Raw genomic sequence first — 18,527 nt, 5'->3', positions numbered from 1 at the left:
ATTGACTCCTGTTGCACACACCTCTAATTTTAGTTGCGGAAGTAATTATTCTTTGTTGTTTATAACTTGTAGTCTGTAAAGAGTAGTAACTTTCTGCAAGAGTTTGTAATAAGTCATGGCTGCAAGCCAGAATAAAGTTAAGTGCAAAGTTGATGTAGAAAACAGGCAATTTCATGACTGCTGTCTTAAGTATAAATGACAGTCACCTGTACCTATTGTTAACTCATAACGACTTAGTGTTTTGAGGTGGCATGCAGATACATTAAGAATTCGTGTAGTGGCCCTCCCCACAAAAAGGTTGTGCACCACTGCTTTACAGGAACTTAAACAAGTGTCTGTTTCTGTTGTGCCTAAATTTCAGAGAAACTACCCCAATAAGCCAGCCTTTGTTTGCAGTCAGTCTCGCTTTCCACCCAAGGGTAAAAAGGGTGGCAAGTGGGTTTATCCTACTAAGGCTACTGTGCATCAGTAGTCTCCTTTTCCAGGTAAACCAGGAGCTGTCTGACTATCCTATTCTTCCCAGCCATTTTCCTCTTAATCTTCAATTTCTCTCTCTCTGTTTGGCTACAGATTACTCAGGATTCCTGGGCCCTACCCATTATTCACCAGTGGGTATTTCATGGTTTGGAAATCCCATCCCCCTTTTATGGGTATTCATCAGCCCCCTCTGGAATAACTCTCCTCCTTTCCAGAGGTGCTTCGGGACCTTTTAACTTTGGCACACAGGAACCTCTTGAATAGAACCCTAAGGGGAATGGGGTTTTACTTCAGGAAGTTTCTAGTACCCAGAACAGAGGGTACTTGGAGAACAATTCTAGACCTGTTTCATCTTAACACTTTTCTGAAGGTGCCCACCTTTTGAATGTTGTCCCTTCAGACTGTGTTCCCTGTTTTGCTTCCTCAGACTTATGTGGTGTCTCTTTGGATCTCAAGGATGCTTATCTCCATATTCCGATCCATCCCCTTTTCAGGAGTTTTTCACATTTCTCTGTTACTCCCTTGTATTTTCAGTTCTCTGATTTGCCCTTTGACCTTTCTACTGCCCCAAGGGTATTCACCTAATGCCTCAGTCCTGTGATTGTTTTTTGCAGGATTCAGGAGATCCAAGTATTTCCTTACCTGGACGACCTCCTGTTTCAGGCATCCTCTCCAGAGATCCTGTTGCAAAATCTTCATTTTGCAATTTCCCTTCTGCAAAGCCTGGGGTTCACAATAAACTTCAAAAAGTATTTTCGGATTTCTTCTCAGGACCATGTTTTATGGGATACAAGATTCAGACAGTGCATATGCTGGCATCCCTGCCTCCACCCAAGGCCTTGACATTCATTTCATTTTTTCAAACTCTTCTTCCTCTGACCTCTGTTACAGCCACTGAGTTTCTGAGATTCATGGCATCCACTATCCATATACTCCCTGTGGCCAAACTTCACATAAGTAAGTTTCAGTGGTTTCTGACGTCAGTTTGGCTTCAACATGTGCATCCCTAAGAATTTGTAGTTCCTCTTCTACCTTGTTTCAAGAAGGAGCTTTACTGGTGTATCCAGCAGTTGTCTCTAAATCCAGGGCTTCCTTTTCATCCCCCTTTTCCCTCTCAGGAGTTGTTCACAGATACTTTGGACATGGGATGAGGAGCAGCTTTTTGGCTCCCTAAAGGTGCAGGGGGTGTGTTTGCCTCTTCAACTGAAAGAACACATCAGTGTTAAAGAGATGGGAGCTTTTCTGCTGGTGCTTCAGGCTTTTCATCCTCTTTTCTCCCCAGCACCTCTCAAGGTGTTTAGAGACAATATCGCACTGATGTGGTATGTAAGCAAACAGGGGAGACAAGATTTTATCTTATTTGCCAGTTGGCACTCCTGGTGTGGGATCTTGCTGTCCAGTTTCAAGTGACTCTTCAGGCAGTTTACATTCCCTCAAGTCAAAACACTGTGGCAGACACTCTGAGCAGGTCCTTAACTCAATCCCAGGAATGGATGCTTCACAAGGATGTGTTTCTGGACATTGCTCACCAGTGGGGCATTCCTCAAATAGATCGATTTGTCTTCCCTCTGAACAAGGCAACTTCCTCTATTTTGTGCCAGAGTCCCAGGTCCTCTGGTACAGAAGCTGGATCCCCTTGCTGTTTCTTAGAAGGAGATTTGTTTATGCTTTCCCTCCCTTTCCCCTCATTCCAAAAGTCTTGTTCTGAATTCAACAGGATGCTCACAAAATCTTGTTGGTGATTCCCTTTTTGGCTGAGACAACATTGGTTCCCTATTCTTCTGCATTTAGCCAAGGGCAATCATCACAAGTTACCTCACAGGATGGACTTGCATACACAGGGCAAAGGATCTCTCATCCTTCCCCACCAGTCCACTCTTCAGTTGACACTGTGGGTGATAGGATTTGGTTCCACATAGACACCTTTTTTTTTCTGAGGATGTCCTTAGGGTACTGCAGGAGGCCAGAAAACACAATGCTAGATAATCCTATTTATTCAAATGGAAGAGGTTTTCTGTTAGGTGTCTCTTTCAAAACCTGGATCCGCTTTCTGTGGATACTCCTTTGGTTCTCACTTATCTATGTAAATTGCTCAATGCTGGATTGGCTTATTCTTCTGTTAAGGCCCACTTATCAGCTATCTCTGCTTGTCTGCCTTTATCTCCTCCTTTAGCGTCTAGGTTTGAGGCTAAACAATTCCTAAAGTGTCCTAAATATTAGGCTTCCCAGGATGCCTGTTCCTCCTCCCTGGGATCTTAATTTTATTTTGGAAAAATTGACTTAAGATGCTTTTGAGTCTGCAGCTTCAGCTTCCTTGCAGCATTGTTCTTGGAAGACTGTTCTTTTGTTAGCTTTTACTTCTGCCAGATGGGTGTCTGAGCTTCAATCCCTTATGGCTTTACTACTTTTTTGGTGTTTCTTAAGGACACTGTGCCCCTGCTTACTAATCTTTCCTTTATGCTCAAGGTGGTTAATGAGTTGTCCCTTAGTCAGTCTATTAATTTGCCCACTTTTTTTCCTACTCCGCAATCTGCCATTGAGAAGTTGTTGCACATGTTGGATGCACATAGACGAGACAAATTTTGTTTGGATAAGAATCTGATCAGCTCTGTTTCCTTTCATCCCAGGTCCATGGGATTAGCTGTATCCAAACAAACTATTTCTTATTGGGTTTCAAAAGCTATTTATTTTGATTCCTTTCATGGTAAGAGCCTTCCTTATTGTGCTAAGGCTCATTCTATTAGTGCTGTGGCTTCTTCTGGTGTTTTTCTGAAGGGTTTGGATACTAATTATTTTCTTGAGGCAGCTACCTGAACTTCTGTGCATACATTTACTAAGCACTAGAAGTTGGATGGAATCACCAGAGCTGTTTTTGCTAGGGCCATCTTTCATGCACTTCCCAGACAGTCCATCTTTGTCCAAAGTTCCTTCCTGAGCTTTGGTACTCTCCCTTATTTAATGAATACTACAACAGTGAAATGGAACGACATAGTATAGTTGTGCAAAATCTACCATAATGGTAGATGTCCTTCTTTTCACTGTTGCATTATTCATTCCCTCCGTCCACCTTCAGGTCCATTTCTTTTCTGGATGTGCTGATTACCTTTTTTCTTTTCAGTGGACTGGCGTTCCTACTGGTGCTGTCAGTTCTGAGGATGATGCATTCGGACGTCACCTTTATGCTCTAAGCTACACAAGGAGCATATGTGTGACATACGGCATACCTTAAAGCAACCCAAAGGCTTTGATATACTGGCTGGACCTCTGGCTGCTCTTGGCAGGGGATCCCTAATGTAATGAATACTGCAGCAGTGAAGAGAAAGACATCTACCATTATGGTAAGATTTTACAAAACTGTACTTTCTGCAGGAGGCCAGGAAATCCACTGTCGGAAAATCTTATTTATCCAAATTGAAGAGATTTTCTTTTTGGTGTCTTCCTCGTAACCTGGGTCCACTTTCTGTGGAAGTTCCTTTGGTTCTGTCTTGTGTGTGTGAAATGCTCAGTAGTAGATTGGCATACTCTCCTGTTAAAGCCCACTTGTCAGCCATTTCAGCTTGTCTGTCTTTGATTCCTACTTTAGCCTCTAGATTTGAGATCAAACAATTTATTAAAGGCATCCTTCATATTAGGCTTCCCAGGAAGCCTATTCCTCCTTTCTGGGACCTTAATTTTGTACTGAAAAAATTGACTCCGTCTCCTTTGGGCCTGCAGCTTTAGCCTCCTTACAGCATTCTTCTTGGAAGACAGTTGTTCTTTCGGCCCTTACCTCAGCCAGGTGGGTGTCTGAACTGCAGATCCTTATGGCTGTTCATCCCTTTTTGGTGTTTCATAAGCACATGGTGTCCCTTTGTACTAATCCTTCTTTTATGCCCAGGGTGGTTAATGAGTTGTCTCTTAATCAGTCTATTCATTTGCCCACTTTTTTCTGTTCTCTACAGTCTGCTACTGAGAAGGTTCCTCACACATTGGATTTGCATAGACAACTCTGATATTATTTGGATAAAACTAAAGGCATTCATAACTCTGAGCAGCTGTGTGTTCCTTTTCATCCTAGGTCTTTAGATTTGGCTGTTTGTAAGCAAACCCTTTCCTCTTGGATTTCTAAAGCCATATCATTTTGTTACTCTTCATGGGAAATGCCTTTCTTCTTCTGTTAAGGCTTATTCTACCAGGGCTGCGGCTTCATCTGGTACTTTGTTTTCAAAGGTTTGCATAGTAATTCCATTCTTGAGGCAGCTACCTGGTCTTCTGTGCATACTTTTACCAAGCACTATAAGTTGGATATTGATTCTAGGGCTAGAGCAGGATTTGCTGGGCTGTCCTGCATGGTTTTCTTGAGGGCTCTACTGGGCCTTCCTCCTCCCAACTTTCTTCCTGAGGTCTTGTACTTTCACTAGTGTAATGAATACTGCACCTGTGATATGGAAGGACATAGTACAGCTGTGCAAAATCTTAGCATAACCATAGATGACCTTCTCTTAACTGTTTCAGTGTTCACTCCCTCCCTTCTCCCCCCCCCCCCCGTTTTTTTTTCCCTTCTGGATGTATATGTTTCCCTCTTTTCTCCTTGGACTGTCATTTCTCCTGGGTCTTTTCCTTTCTGAGGATGGTATATCTGTATGTCACCTTTATGCCCTACGCCAAGTGCAGGGAACATACTTGTGACTTGCAATGTCCCTTTTATAACCTAAGGCTTTGGTGTGTCAGCCAGATGATGGGCTGCCCTAGGCAGGGAATTCCTTTATTGTAATGAAGACTGCAGAATTGAGGAGAAGGACATCTACTGTTATGGTAAGATTTTACATACCTGTACTTTCTCCAGGAATGGCTGACAGACAACTGGTGTCAGAGCCATGGACTAAAACTAAATGCGTAATAGTTTCCTTCAGATAGTCATTCAACCTTGGTAACTATTATATTGACAGCACACCCGTAAGTGTTGAGCCAGTAGTCAGGGACTTGGGGACATACAGACAGTAATCTAGCCTTTGACTGTCACATGTCTACAATAGGGAATAAATCATTCTGTGTTGTTCAGTTTATCAACAAAGGTATATCAGCTAGGTTCATCGTGTTTCACTGTTGCAGTCATTACACTTGGGTTATCCTGCTGGCAGGCTACCCGCAGTTGGCCCGAGTTCCAAAGTCTTGGTCCAGTGTCGGTTGATGTCACCTCCTCCCTGATGTCAGTGCACCAGGGGTACAAAAGATGCAACCGACGCCATTTTCTTCAGTCTTTCTTGCCGTGCGGTACCCGAAGCAAAAGCAGTTCGCAAGTGCCGGTCGGCCAACTCCTGAGATTTTCGAAAAAGAGTTTCAGAACCGAAGTCTTCAATAAAGCTAAGTACCCCGTTGGGGAAACTTTTTCTTGCTCCATACTGATGTCAGTAAAAGTTAACAATTGTATTTCTTGTGGGAAGCAAATACCTCATAAGGATTTTCACTCTTACTGTATTCCTTGCCTAGGCCCTGACCATGACGTTACCAGTTGTCGGTTTTTTGCTAGATTCAACAAACACACTATTAAACGTCGGTTTGATTTTGCCTTACATTACTTTGGCCGAAGGTTTAACTATATAATGCCATCAGAACAACAGACGATCGGAATTCATAAAAAACGCAAAGACAAGAAAAAGGACAGGCATCCGAGGTCCAAAACCGATGACGAAGCCACTTCTAGGCCAGTCGCCGGTTCGCCGGTTCTCAGTGAGGCACTTTCGCAGCCCCTGACACCCACTACCTCAGAGCCACAGGCTGTATCCGACTCCCACGTGGAGACAACTAGACCTCTGGATACTCAAGGTATTGGGCCTACGGAAACTATTCCCTCAGATGGATCCGGAGCCGCTGAGCAGCATCGGCTTCTGAGGGTGTTTTCAGACCTTCACAGCTTACTATTAAGTCCTCTGCAACAGCCAAGGTACAGTTAAAGACACCAGTAAAGACAAGGAAACAAGTACAGCATTCTCCTGGACAGTCATCTATGCCAAAGAAACAGATGCTTAAAATGGCCGAAGACTTAATTACTTTCATCAGGGGATCCCATCCCCCTCCTGAAAAAAGGCCTAGGCAAGACACTGATTATGATTCCTTTGACCAGGTTTCTATTTCCTCTGATTCCTCTTCAGATCAGGGTTATTCTCTTCCCTCTCTATGAGGACTCTGATGCTGAAGAATCTATACCTTCAGCCCCTCCACCTGAGGATTATTCTTTTGGGGAAACTCTGCACACCATGAGGGAACATTTCCACTGGGAGAGCCAGGATTACTCAGAATCCAAGAAAAGGCTCAGAGATTTTCTTTTATTGCCTCAGCACAGACCCCTTGCTATCCCCCCTGTGCTTGATATTGTTGATGATGTTTTCTCTGAATCCAGTCTGTCTCCTGATTCTTTACCCCCTGCACCAGTCAAGCCAGACAGGTACTACAGGGTCCCTGACTCTCATAAATTTCTTTATAAAAACCCCGCTGCTGACCCAGAAACAATTTCTCAGGGTCCCAAAGGGGTTAAGGTTTCCACTGCAAAAAACCCTGTCCCCTCTGATAGGTATTCTAGAGCACTGGATAGATGGGGGAAAAAAGTCTACACTTCTGCTACTTTAGCTGTAAGGGCTTTAAACTGCCAGTTTCACATGCTAAAATACCAACAGTACATTATGTCTTTGTGAAAACAGAAAATGCTTACAAACTCAGAAAATCCTGACAATAAGGAAATGCAGGAATTATTGCATGCGGCTGAACAAGTGGGAAAGCATACTCTGCAATGTAGTTTTGATTCGTTAGAGGCTTCTTGCAGAGCTGCAGTTACAGGCTCTGTCATTCGAAGGCATGCTTGGTTGAAAGAACAAAGTTGACCTGAACATGTTAAAGTAAAATTATTGGATGCTCCACTACAGCATGATACTTTGGTGTTAAGGCAGAAGAGGTGTTAATGAAAATGGAGGATAAAGCAAAATCTATGCAGACAGTAAAGGATTTCTTACAGGTTCAACCACCTAGGTTTAGTAGAAACTGGCCTTCAAAAAATTGGTCCTTTCAGGTCTCAGACAGGCCACAAAGAGGCAGATACAGACACCCAAGAGGCAGATCTCAGCCCCAAGGATCCTACAGACCTAAACAGTGGGGTGCTTCTACCCCCAAAGGAGGAGAAGACAAATCACAACCTTACAGGAAACAGTCCCAATGACTTCCCTCTACAAAGGGCAAGCGCTTACCTTTTGGCAGCACCCCTAGGGGGAAAGCTAGCACTTTTCGCACAAAATTGGCACGTAATTACCCAGGAGAAATGGGTACTGAATGTAGTTACTCAAGGTTACAGGTTCCACTTTCACACCCTTCCAAAATCAAAAGGTATGCCGAACCTGCCACAAAACCAATGGACAGAGGCACAAAAGGAAATTGCTGCTCTCATGGACATGGGAGTGATTCGAAGAGTACCACAGCAAGAACAGGGACAAGGATTTTACTCAAGACTTTTTCTGGTACCCAGAAAGGACAAAGCCTGGAGACCAATACTGGACTTGTCAATCCTAAATACTTTCCTGGATGTTCCAAAATTCATAATGTTGACACTACAGCAACTTCTACCCATGCTGGGCAAGAAGGCTTGGCTAGTAACTTTGGACCTTAAGGAGGCATACCTGCATGTCCCAATCAGACAATCTTAGGTTCATAGGTTGGTACTGGGCTATCTGCCCAAAGGCATATATTAGCCCAGCCAAGTTGTGCAGTATTCACCGCCCCTTTAGTAGTTCCCTAGACCCTTGTACTAGCAGCTAGTACCCTTGCCCCCTATCTAGTAGTGCTGTTGGTGTGATCCCCGGTGTGAACTTTCTGTTACCCATCCACTCGTCAAGGTTCCTCTTGAAGAGTGATAGTGAGGGGCTCTGTCTTATGTAGATCAGGACCCTGTTCCATAGTAAGGGAAGTCTCTGCGAAGGGAATCTATCCCTCCAGCATGTTCTATTCATTGTTGTGTTGAGGTTTATATCCTTAGAGCGTGTAACTGAAGTAGATTTGGTTTTGCTAAGATGGAGCATGTTCAACAATTTTGGGTTGAACATGGCTCTGTACATTAGACAGAGATCGCCTCTGAGAAAGCGGTATACAACAGAGAACAGTCTTAGCTTTTTCAATCGTGCTGCATAGGGCAACTGTTTGAGGCCAGTAATCCTCTTGGTTAGGTACTTTTGTGGTCTCTCCAGCTGCTGGAGATGTCTAGCCAGATACATTCCAATTGGTGCATTGTACTCAATAATGGGTCTGATGAGGGAAGAGTAGAGGGGCACCATTACATCCTTAGATCTTGATGCAAACCCTTTCGTGATCAGATGGGTCACATAGAAGGATTTTCTAACCACTTTGGCAACATGGTTATCAAAGGAAAGCTGACTATCTACTTGGGTCCCTAGATCCCTTATTTCTTCTTCAGATTTCAGGGGATTACCTCCTATGTTGTAGTTTGCGGGTACTCTGTTTTTTCCGAAAGGGATTACTACGCATTTTTTTGCATTTAGCTTGAGACCATGGCTTTGACACCATGCATCAGTCTCATTTAGGCCCTTCTGGAGGATCTCCATGTCGGCTGGAGACTCTATTATAGCACCCAGTTTGCAGTCGTCCGCAAACTTAGTCAGCCACAGCCCTTCTGTGCTTGCCTGTACTTCTGAGAAGTATATGCCAAACAGGAAGGGCCCCAGGACAGAGCCCTGAGGCACACCACTCATTACTGATCTGGATTCGGACATAGATCCTGCTACTCTTACTTTATGGGATCTGTCTGAGAGCCAGTTTGCGATCCATCTTGTGACGTAAGGGTTTATGACCAGGCTGGTGAGCTTATCAATAATACCTGAATGGGGAATGGTGTCAAATGCTTTAGCAAGGTCAAGGTGTGTACCTCCTTTCCCTTATCTATAGCCTGAGTAACTGTCTCAAAGAAATCCACCAGGTTCAGGAGGCATGATCTGCCCTTGACAAAGCTGAGCTGTGTGGGGTCCAGCGACTGGAGGTTCCCAATCTCTCCATTTATGAGTTCCATAATGATTCGCTCCATAGCCTTACAGATCAGACAGATATAATATGACACCAGAAGCTTAGCCAATTGTTGAAATTGATCATTTTGTCTTTGTATTGTGGTATCATTCTAGGTGAAGGTAGTATGCTACTCAAGGTCAGAGTCATACCAGCTTGGGCTACATGATCAGAGAGCCCCTCAATGTCTCTTTTCATGTAGTCCAGGGAAGTACGTCTTAGATCCTTCACACCAACATGTACAATGACAGCATCATACTTGTACTTATTCTGGAGTGCCCTAAGTGCCTGTGTTATGTGGTGGATCCGAGCACCCGAGAGGCAACTGACAGTAACCTTCTCCTTGTTCAGCCTGGTGAGTGGAACATCCGTGTGCCTTACTATAGAGTCTCCTATTACTAGCGTGTTAGGTATGGTGTTTTGCCTAAAGGGCTGTTGTGAAGCCCTTCTGTGCTTGCCTGTACTTCTGAGAAGTATATGCCAAACAGGAAGGGCCCCAGGACAGAGCCCTGAGGCACACCACTCATTACTGATCTGGATTCGGACATAGATCCTGCTACTCTTACTTTATGGGATCTGTCTGAGAGCCAGTTTGCGATCCATCTTGTGACGTAAGGGTTTATGACCAGGCTGGTGAGCTTATCAATAATACCTGAATGGGGAATGGTGTCAAATGCTTTAGCAAGGTCAAGGTGTGTACCTCCTTTCCCTTATCTATAGCCTGAGTAACTGTCTCAAAGAAATCCACCAGGTTCAGGAGGCATGATCTGCCCTTGACAAAGCTGAGCTGTGTGGGGTCCAGCGACTGGAGGTTCCCAATCTCTCCATTTATGAGTTCCATAATGATTCGCTCCATAGCCTTACAGATCAGACTGGTCAGGCTTATTGGTCAGTAGTTCCCAGGGTCAGTTGTGGCCCCACCCTTGTGTACCGGGACCACCACTGCCATGCGCCATTCTATGGGCACATATCCTGTGGAGAGGCTGACACTGAACAGGGTATTAAGATGCGGGGTTAATTCCTTTTGGAGTTCGTGTATGACAGCCTGGGACACCATCTGGTCCCATGGAGGCAGTGTTTTTAGCTTTAGATAGAGCCTTGTTAACCAACGTATCAGTAATAATTGGACTTGCACAATCCCCTAGAATGGTAATAGGCCCTGTAGGTGGTGGTGGGGGGGGGGGGGAAATTTGCACTGAACCTGTCAGCCAAGATGTTGGCAGTGTCAGAAGGGTCAGTGTATTTTGTTCCATTTTGTACTAGCTCAGAACAGACCTGAGCGTTAACCATTTAGGTTTTTGACGTAGCCATAGAAGGCCTTATGGTTATCCTTGTCAACTTTCTTTTCAAAATTAGCTTTAGTTGACTTGATGAGGGCCCTCAACTAGTTGTTCAAGGGCATTTGAATTTATAAATTCCATGAATCGCTGAGCATAGGAGTTGGAACATTGGTAGTTCGCCCAGTCTATACCAGGGTAGTTGAAATCACTCAAGATTATGGTGTTGGGTAGGACCTTTATATTTTCCAATATCTCAAGGAATGCAGAGTGAGCATCTTGGGACATGGTGGGTGATCTATAACCGGCTACGACTTGAAATATGGTTTTACCTGCTGATATTTGCGCATGGATGATCTCTGGGGCATCATGCTGCGCTACTAACCTGGAGATATGGGTATCCTTGATGAATATGGATACACCTCCACCCTTTGTACTGCGATCCGGTAACTGAGGCCGGAAGGTATGATATGAATTGTAACCTGGCAGTGCTGGGGTGCTCTCTTGAGCCTTGAACCAGGTTTCCGTCACTGCACAAACATCGATTTTTTCCATGCTGAGGAGAGCCTCGAGTGTGTGCATTTTGAGGTTGAGACTTCTGGCGTTGAGTAGCATTACCCTTAGTTTTTGGTTACCTGTGCTGGTTACGGTGGTTGGTTTGTCCTTTGAGCCTTGCCTAAAAAAGGCACTATGGGGACGGCAAGAGCCTTGGCCAGTATTCAAAAACCTAGGGGTGACAGGTGCAACCCATCTCTGGCAAAACAGTGAGGCTTGTCTATCATGTCATCCCAGGCAGACGGACACTGGATCCCCTTAGAATGACACCAGAAGCTTAGCCAATTGTTGAAATTGATCATTTTGTCTTTGTATTGTGGTATCATTCTAGGTGAAGGTAGTATGCTACTCAAGGTCAGAGTCATACCAGCTTGGGCTACATGATCAGAGAGCCCCTCAATGTCTCTTTTCATGTAGTCCAGGGAAGTACGTCTTAGATCCTTCACACCAACATGTACAATGACAGCATCATACTTGTACTTATTCTGGAGTGCCCTAAGTGCCTGTGTTATGTGGTGGATCCGAGCACCCGAGAGGCAACTGACAGTAACCTTCTCCTTGTTCAGCCTGGTGAGTGGAACATCCGTGTGCCTTACTATAGAGTCTCCTATTACTAGCGTGTTAGGTATGGTGTTTTGCCTAAAGGGCTGTTGTGAGGCACACTGCTGAAGTGAATTATGTGTTTTCTGGCTTGTGTTTGGGGGTGCAGTTTGCTTGCTTGTCTGCTTTGGAGGGCACTGTTTCTTTTTCAGATTGGTACCTAGTGCCTCCGAATATGTTTTTGTGTATTTATGCGTATGTTTTGCCGGTGCTTGTTTCGTAGATTCATGTGTGACAGGTGGTATGATGCAAGTGTGTCCCTTATCCTCTTGACTGTCTGTTACAGTCATGGGTTGAGAGTGCTTAGCTTCCAGTCTGGCTGTGTATTTGCATCTCTCACAAGTGTTTGTGTCTAGAGGTAAGAGGAGAGGGTTGCCTGTATACATGAGGCAGTTGTGACACTGCCTCAGGATGCCCAATTCCACCAGATGAACTGGAGAGTACACCTGAAGCTGACCTCTGGACATGCTTTGAAGAGTAAATTGAACTTAAGTCCTGCGGACGATCGAGGGTCTTGTGCTATATTATAATAGTGCTGTCTAGGAAATTTGGAGAATAATAGTGCTGTCTAGGAGATTAGGACAAGTGCTGATTTCTGTTTTGCAAGTGCTGCAATAAGAGCAGCTGATCTGAAGCACTTGAGGCTTGCCTAGTTCTAAGGGAAAATTTACAGCGCAGACTTTGTGGGGCCGGGAATAGTATACCCCAGCTAACTGGCGCTGCCCGACGCCACTGCTCTGTCCGCAAGACCACGCAAAAAGAGAGTTGCAGGGTTTTTCCTCTAGATAAGTGAGGAAAGTGAGTACAAGAGCTGATTTCTCTAAGCAAGTGAGAAAAGTAAGTACAAAAACTGTTTTCCTCTAGGTAATAAGGAAGATAGAGTGCTATAGTAATTAGTAGCTTATTTAGTGCTTACAAGTTCTGAACAAGTGCTGAGCATGAACAAGCAAATTTAAGTGCTAAAACTAAGAATCTGTATCTGCACTAGATGAGTTACAGGACAGAAACAAGTGCAAATACAGGCTTTCAAATCAGAAAGTTGAGAGAGATGGAAGAGATTGTCCAAACGGCCAATAACTACAAATTCTGGGCCAGAACCACTACTTATGTGGTAGACAGGTTACCTAGTGCTTACCACTCCCACTGATAAGCTAGAAGGCTTCCCTCCAACACAGAAAGGCTTGGGGGACTCAGAAGCTTACATGCAGTCCTGGATACAGCAAATCTGTATCTGGAACACTAGTTACAGGAAAGGTAGGAAACAGGTTTACAGTTTTTTTTTTTTTTTTTTTTTTTTTTTTAATACAGAAAAGTAGCAAAAACAGTAGTAAAAATCAATTCACATGCAATGCAAGCTAGCACACTTGAGTATGCAACAATATTAGACCAAACACAGTTTAAAAATGCAATTAAATTAAAAAGGACTAAAAGCAAGTGCAGAAAGAGTTTATTAGGTAGAATGTGGTAAAGAGATGGGACGGTGGAGGGTCCCAGATCAAATCTACAGTGGGGCGGGCAACTGCAAAAGCCACCAAATTTAAACTACAAACCAAAAATAGGGAGGGTGGGTGGGACAAAACAGTTTCAAAAGAGATCTAAGCAAAAACTAACAGTACAAACTTTAAAACCAAAAAAAAATATTCTCAGCTCTGTATATTTGCCGATCAGTCTTCCAGAACAGTGAGACAACAGTTTCAACACAGATCTAAGCAACAATTAAACTCTATAACCAAAAAAATATATACTCAGCTCTGTATAATTGCAGATAATTGCATCTTGCAGAAGATACCTCAGATTCATAGTTGGCTCAATGCATTACCAATTCTCTGCACTGCCCTTTGGCTTATCTACTGCGCCCAGGGTCTTCACAAAATGCCTGGCACCAGTAATTGCATTTTGCAAAGAGGAATTCAAATATATCCCTACTTGGACAACTGCCTTATTCAAGCAGAGAGCAAAGACATTCTACTAGGACATTTGGCGTTTGTAAAAACATTACTAATCTGCCTAGGGCACACTGTAAACGAAAATAAATCAAAACTAATGCCTTCTCAAGAGACAATATTCCTGGGTGCAAGCTTAAATACAACTGCCCAGATGGCTTATCTCCCGCCAGACAAACAAAGGGAACTGACTCATTACTCATTACTTTCAAATAATGGCAACAAAGATCCAGCTCCCTGCAAGAACAGGCCTTGGGTTTCATGGCTTCCTGCAGTCTACTAATTCCATATGCAAGACTGCATATGAGGAAACTACAATGGTATCTAAAAGTGTTTGGACTCAACATTGCCACAGACTGGAAACAGTAATAACTATAATTCCCTGTCTACAACAGGAGTTTCTATGGTGGTCCCGGGCCTGTCATCTCAACAAGGGACAGCCCTTCACCTTACCCACAGCCAGGCAGACAATAACAACGGATGCATCGGATTATGCCTGGGGGGCGCACATGGAAGGAAAATGTATTCAGGGCACGTGGCCCAAGGAACAAATGCATCTTCACATCAATCAAAAAGAGATGCTAGCTTTACAGAACGCCCTGACAGCCTTAAAGGGTCTACTACATCCAAGACAACTATTGCTAAAGACGGACAACACCACAGTTATGTGGTACATAAACAAACAAGGGGGCACACATTCCTACCCCCTCTGCAGGCAAGCCATGACTTTGTGGAACACGGCACTGACCTATCAAGTACATCTGCAGGCACAGTTCCTGCCAGGAAAGAAAAATACACTGGCAGACGAACTAAGCAGAAATCTCATGGATCCACACGAATGGAAACTAAATTCACAGGTCTTCAGCATGATAACAATGAAATGGGGACACCCAGACATAGATCTTTTTGCTTCCCCACACAATTGCCAACTAAAGAAATTCTGCACAAGGACTTTTCACTCACAAGCATGGAAAGTGGATGCTCTTTCATTCAGCTGGGAAACCCCGGACAGTTTATGCCTTCCCTCCACTGCCTCTTCTTCCCAAGGTACTTCTAAAAGTCAGACAAGAGAAGCCAAAAATGATCCTGATTGCCCCAGACTGGCCATGCCAGCACTGGTACACAATCCTAAAGAGCTTGTTTCAAGGCCCAGCCTGGCCTTTACCTCAAATTCCTCATCTCCTGACTCAACAGAACAACCAGATGTTGCACAGTCAACTCAGAACCTTAAATCTGTCTGCATGACAGATAATATAGTCACTCAAACCACACCTCTCTCTAAAGCTGTTATGGATGTCATTTTAGAAGCAAGGAAGCCCAGCACTAGGAAATCCTATGCAGAAAAATGGAAGAGATTATGTGCTTGGAACCAGGCCCAAGGACTCGAACCACTTGTTCCAAATATACCTCAGATTTTACAACACCTAACTGAGATGCTGGACAAAGGCCTTTCCTTTTCATCTATTAAGATCCATGCCTCTGCCATTTCAGATCATTACAATATGGAACCTCCTATTTTTTCACATCCACTACTAAGGCAGTACCTCAGAGGGGCAAGAAACATAAGACCTCCAAGGAGAGCGCCAATACCTACTTGGGACCTCAATTTTGTTTTAGAAAAACTCACACTGCCTCCTTTTGAGCCAGCCAACACAGCTGATATAAAATTCTTATCATGGAAAACTGCTCTGCTCCTAGCAATAACTTCAGCAAGAAGAGTTTCAGAGTTACAGGCATTAATGGCAGTGGAACCTTTCATCATTTTTCATCAGGACAGGGTCTCTCTAAGGACAAACACAACTTTTATGCCAAAGGTGGTTTCCAGTGTGGCTCTTAACCAAACTATTCACTTGCCAACCTTCTATCCCAATCCCCAAAATAAAGGGGAGAGACTTCTGCACACATTGGACATACACAGGCAGCTACGATTCTACTTGGACAAAACAAAAGCTTTCAGAAAAACTGAGCAGCTGCTTGTAGGTTATGCTGCAGGATCACAAGGAAAGCCTATCACAAAGCAGACAATTTCAAAATGGATAGGACACTGCATTAGTTTCTGCTATTCTCAGCATGGCAGATCAGTGCCTAAGGGTATTAGGCCACATTCAACCAGAGCAGCAGCCACGTCAGAAACTTTTCTCAGAGGAGTACCAACCAAAGACATTTTTGAAGTTGCAACCTGGAGTTCAGTGCACACCTTCACAAAGCACTACCACTTGCCTCTCTACTCTAAATCCAGAGCAGGCTTTGCCACTGCAGTCCTGCAGGGCCTGGTAGCCTCTCCTAATCCTATTTAGGCCCAGCCACCCAACCTCAGCTTTGGGATTCAACCCAAGTGTAATGACTGCAACAGTGAAACACGATGAACATAGTACAGTTGTGTACCTACCATAAATGTAGACGTTCGAGTGTATTCACTGTTGCAGTCCAGGTTACCCACCCACCATCCCCCTTTTCATTGCTGGGACTTTACTGTACTTCTCAACTCTATACAACCTATGTGATGTATTTGCTTGTAGATGAAGGAAATGTTTATTTTAGTATTTGCATGCTTTTTGGCATACTTTTTTACAGCCTTCCTATTTGGGGGCACCTGACATCTGGGGCAGGAAAAACTGAAGAAAATGGTGTTGATTGCATCTTTTGTACCCCTGGCGCACTGACGTCGGGGAGGAGGCGACATCAACCGACACCGGACCAAGACTTTGGAATTCGGGCCGACTGCGGGTAGCCTGCCAGCAGGATAACCCAAGTGTAATGACTGCAACAGTGAATACACTCGAACATCTACATTTATGGTAGGTACACAACTGTACTTTCCAAGGAAGTCATTAGTCGTTGTTCCACTGTATTCAGCATTGAGTACAATGCCCCCTTTGGTATGTACCTAACCAGGTATATCCAATAATTGGAACATCCCCAGAGGTTTCTCACTAAAATAACACAGGATGTAAGTAACATGTCCTATGCAGACCACATCAAGGTCCTATACCTGTAGTCTATCTCCTACAGGCTATTGAGGGGAGATCCATGCCTGGACATACAAGACATTGTCAGACCCCACTCTAATGGACCTCCTGCTTATACCCAAAACAAACAGCTCCAGAATTACCCATTCTAAAGACTTAAACCTTGCCTGTGGTATAAATAGGAGAGAAAGGTATGCATCCCAGAGACTACCCCTTCTCTAGAACAGGCTCCCCATCCATGTGAAGCAGAATTCCTCCTGAATCCAGTTCAAGTGTAACTTGGACAATTGGTTGGGGAACAGTAAATTCATCCCTGTTTGGCATCTGTATCTCTAATGGACACAGGCAGCCTATAAATGGTTCATCTCCCAAGCCCCTGCTTATACTTATCAAGGGTACTAGAACTTGTCAGAGATTTGGGTTGCATGGTTAGGCTTAAAAAGACCCTTGTAGTCATTAACATAGTAAACACCTATGTACTTATGATCCTTACACCTTCAGAGGTGAAGGCTGCAGTGGAAACATCTAAGCAGGTCTTCCTGAAAACCACAGAAATGGAAAATGGATCTAAGTTTCTTCATTCCTCTAATGGTGTGTGTGTGTCTGTGTGTGTGTCTGTGTATATCTTGAGTGGATCTGTTTGCTTTGTCTCAGAAATTGCAGACCAAAAACCTTAGCTCAGGATTCCTTTGCAAGCAAGCCTGGTCACTAAATGCATTTTTTTCAGCTGGGGGATGTGTCTGCCCATTGATTCCTTCAAAAAAGTCCTTTTGAAAGGAAGAGAGGAAGGACCAAGTCTTAAAGTGACAGGCTTATTCTGGCCAGTGCTTCCTTGGCTTTCCAGTTCTACTGCCTTTGGGGAAAAAATGGAACCCTTGGTCCTACCCACAACCTGCTTTCTACTGACCTAGCTTTGTGGTAGTCTGACACATCTCAAACTTAGTAATTTCAGAATTGACTGACAGGAGGCTAGGTCCACCACCCTTCCTCCCAGGAGTGTTTTTTCTGCTGAGGTCTTGTCTGTTTCTCAAGAGGCATGAAAACCAGCTACAGAAAAATCCTACTTTGGCAAATAGTGTTGATTATTTGCATAGTGCAAATCTTGCCAGGTCGTCCCAGAGAAAGTAGCAAAGAAACAGGTCCTGACTTAAATAACCTCAGTTAACTCAGGACTTGTCTGCACCTCTGTAAAGGTTTACCTTTCAACCATGTCAGCCTGTTTACCCTTTGAACCCTTTACATGTCAGCCCATTTACCCTTGGAACACACTCCTTTCTGCCTGTCCTGCATTTAATCTTGTCATCAAAGGAGTGCTCCACCTAAAGGATCACAAGAAACCATTATCTCCATGCTTGGACTTGAACTTAGCAGCTGAGAAATATACCTTTCCTCCTTTGGAACTTAACAGTGACTGCACCTTAAAGTTTGCAGACTGGAAAACCCTTTTCTTGGTGGCCATTGTATCTGTCTGCAAGGTCTTTGAGCTGCAAGCTCTTACACCTACTGAGCTCTCTGCTGTCTGTCATGAAGCTCTCCTTCATTCCCAAAGTGGTTTCTGACTTATCCCTGAACCAGGCTTTCCAGTCATTAGTTTTGTTCCGAAAGCCTTTGCCTTAGTAGTACTTTATCAATCTGTCTGATAGTACAGAGAAGAAACTTTCAAACTAGGT

General features: G+C 44.0%; 1 protein-coding gene across 2 annotated transcripts in view; it reads left to right on the top strand.

Annotated features, from left to right (window-relative positions):
- HBS1L (HBS1 like translational GTPase) overlaps nucleotides 1–18,527 on the top strand; it is a 2,781,383-nt gene that overhangs the window by 2,067,606 nt on the left and 695,250 nt on the right. The gene's annotated exons all lie outside the window — the stretch shown is intronic.

Source organism: Protopterus annectens, chromosome 1.part1, assembly GCF_019279795.1.
Source record: "Protopterus annectens isolate FY-2018-M chromosome 1.part1, PAN1.0, whole genome shotgun sequence".
Taxonomy (NCBI): domain Eukaryota; kingdom Metazoa; phylum Chordata; order Ceratodontiformes; family Protopteridae; genus Protopterus; species Protopterus annectens.
The sequence above is the reverse complement of the archived record's forward strand: the minus strand, read 5'-3'. Positions and strand labels throughout refer to the sequence as shown.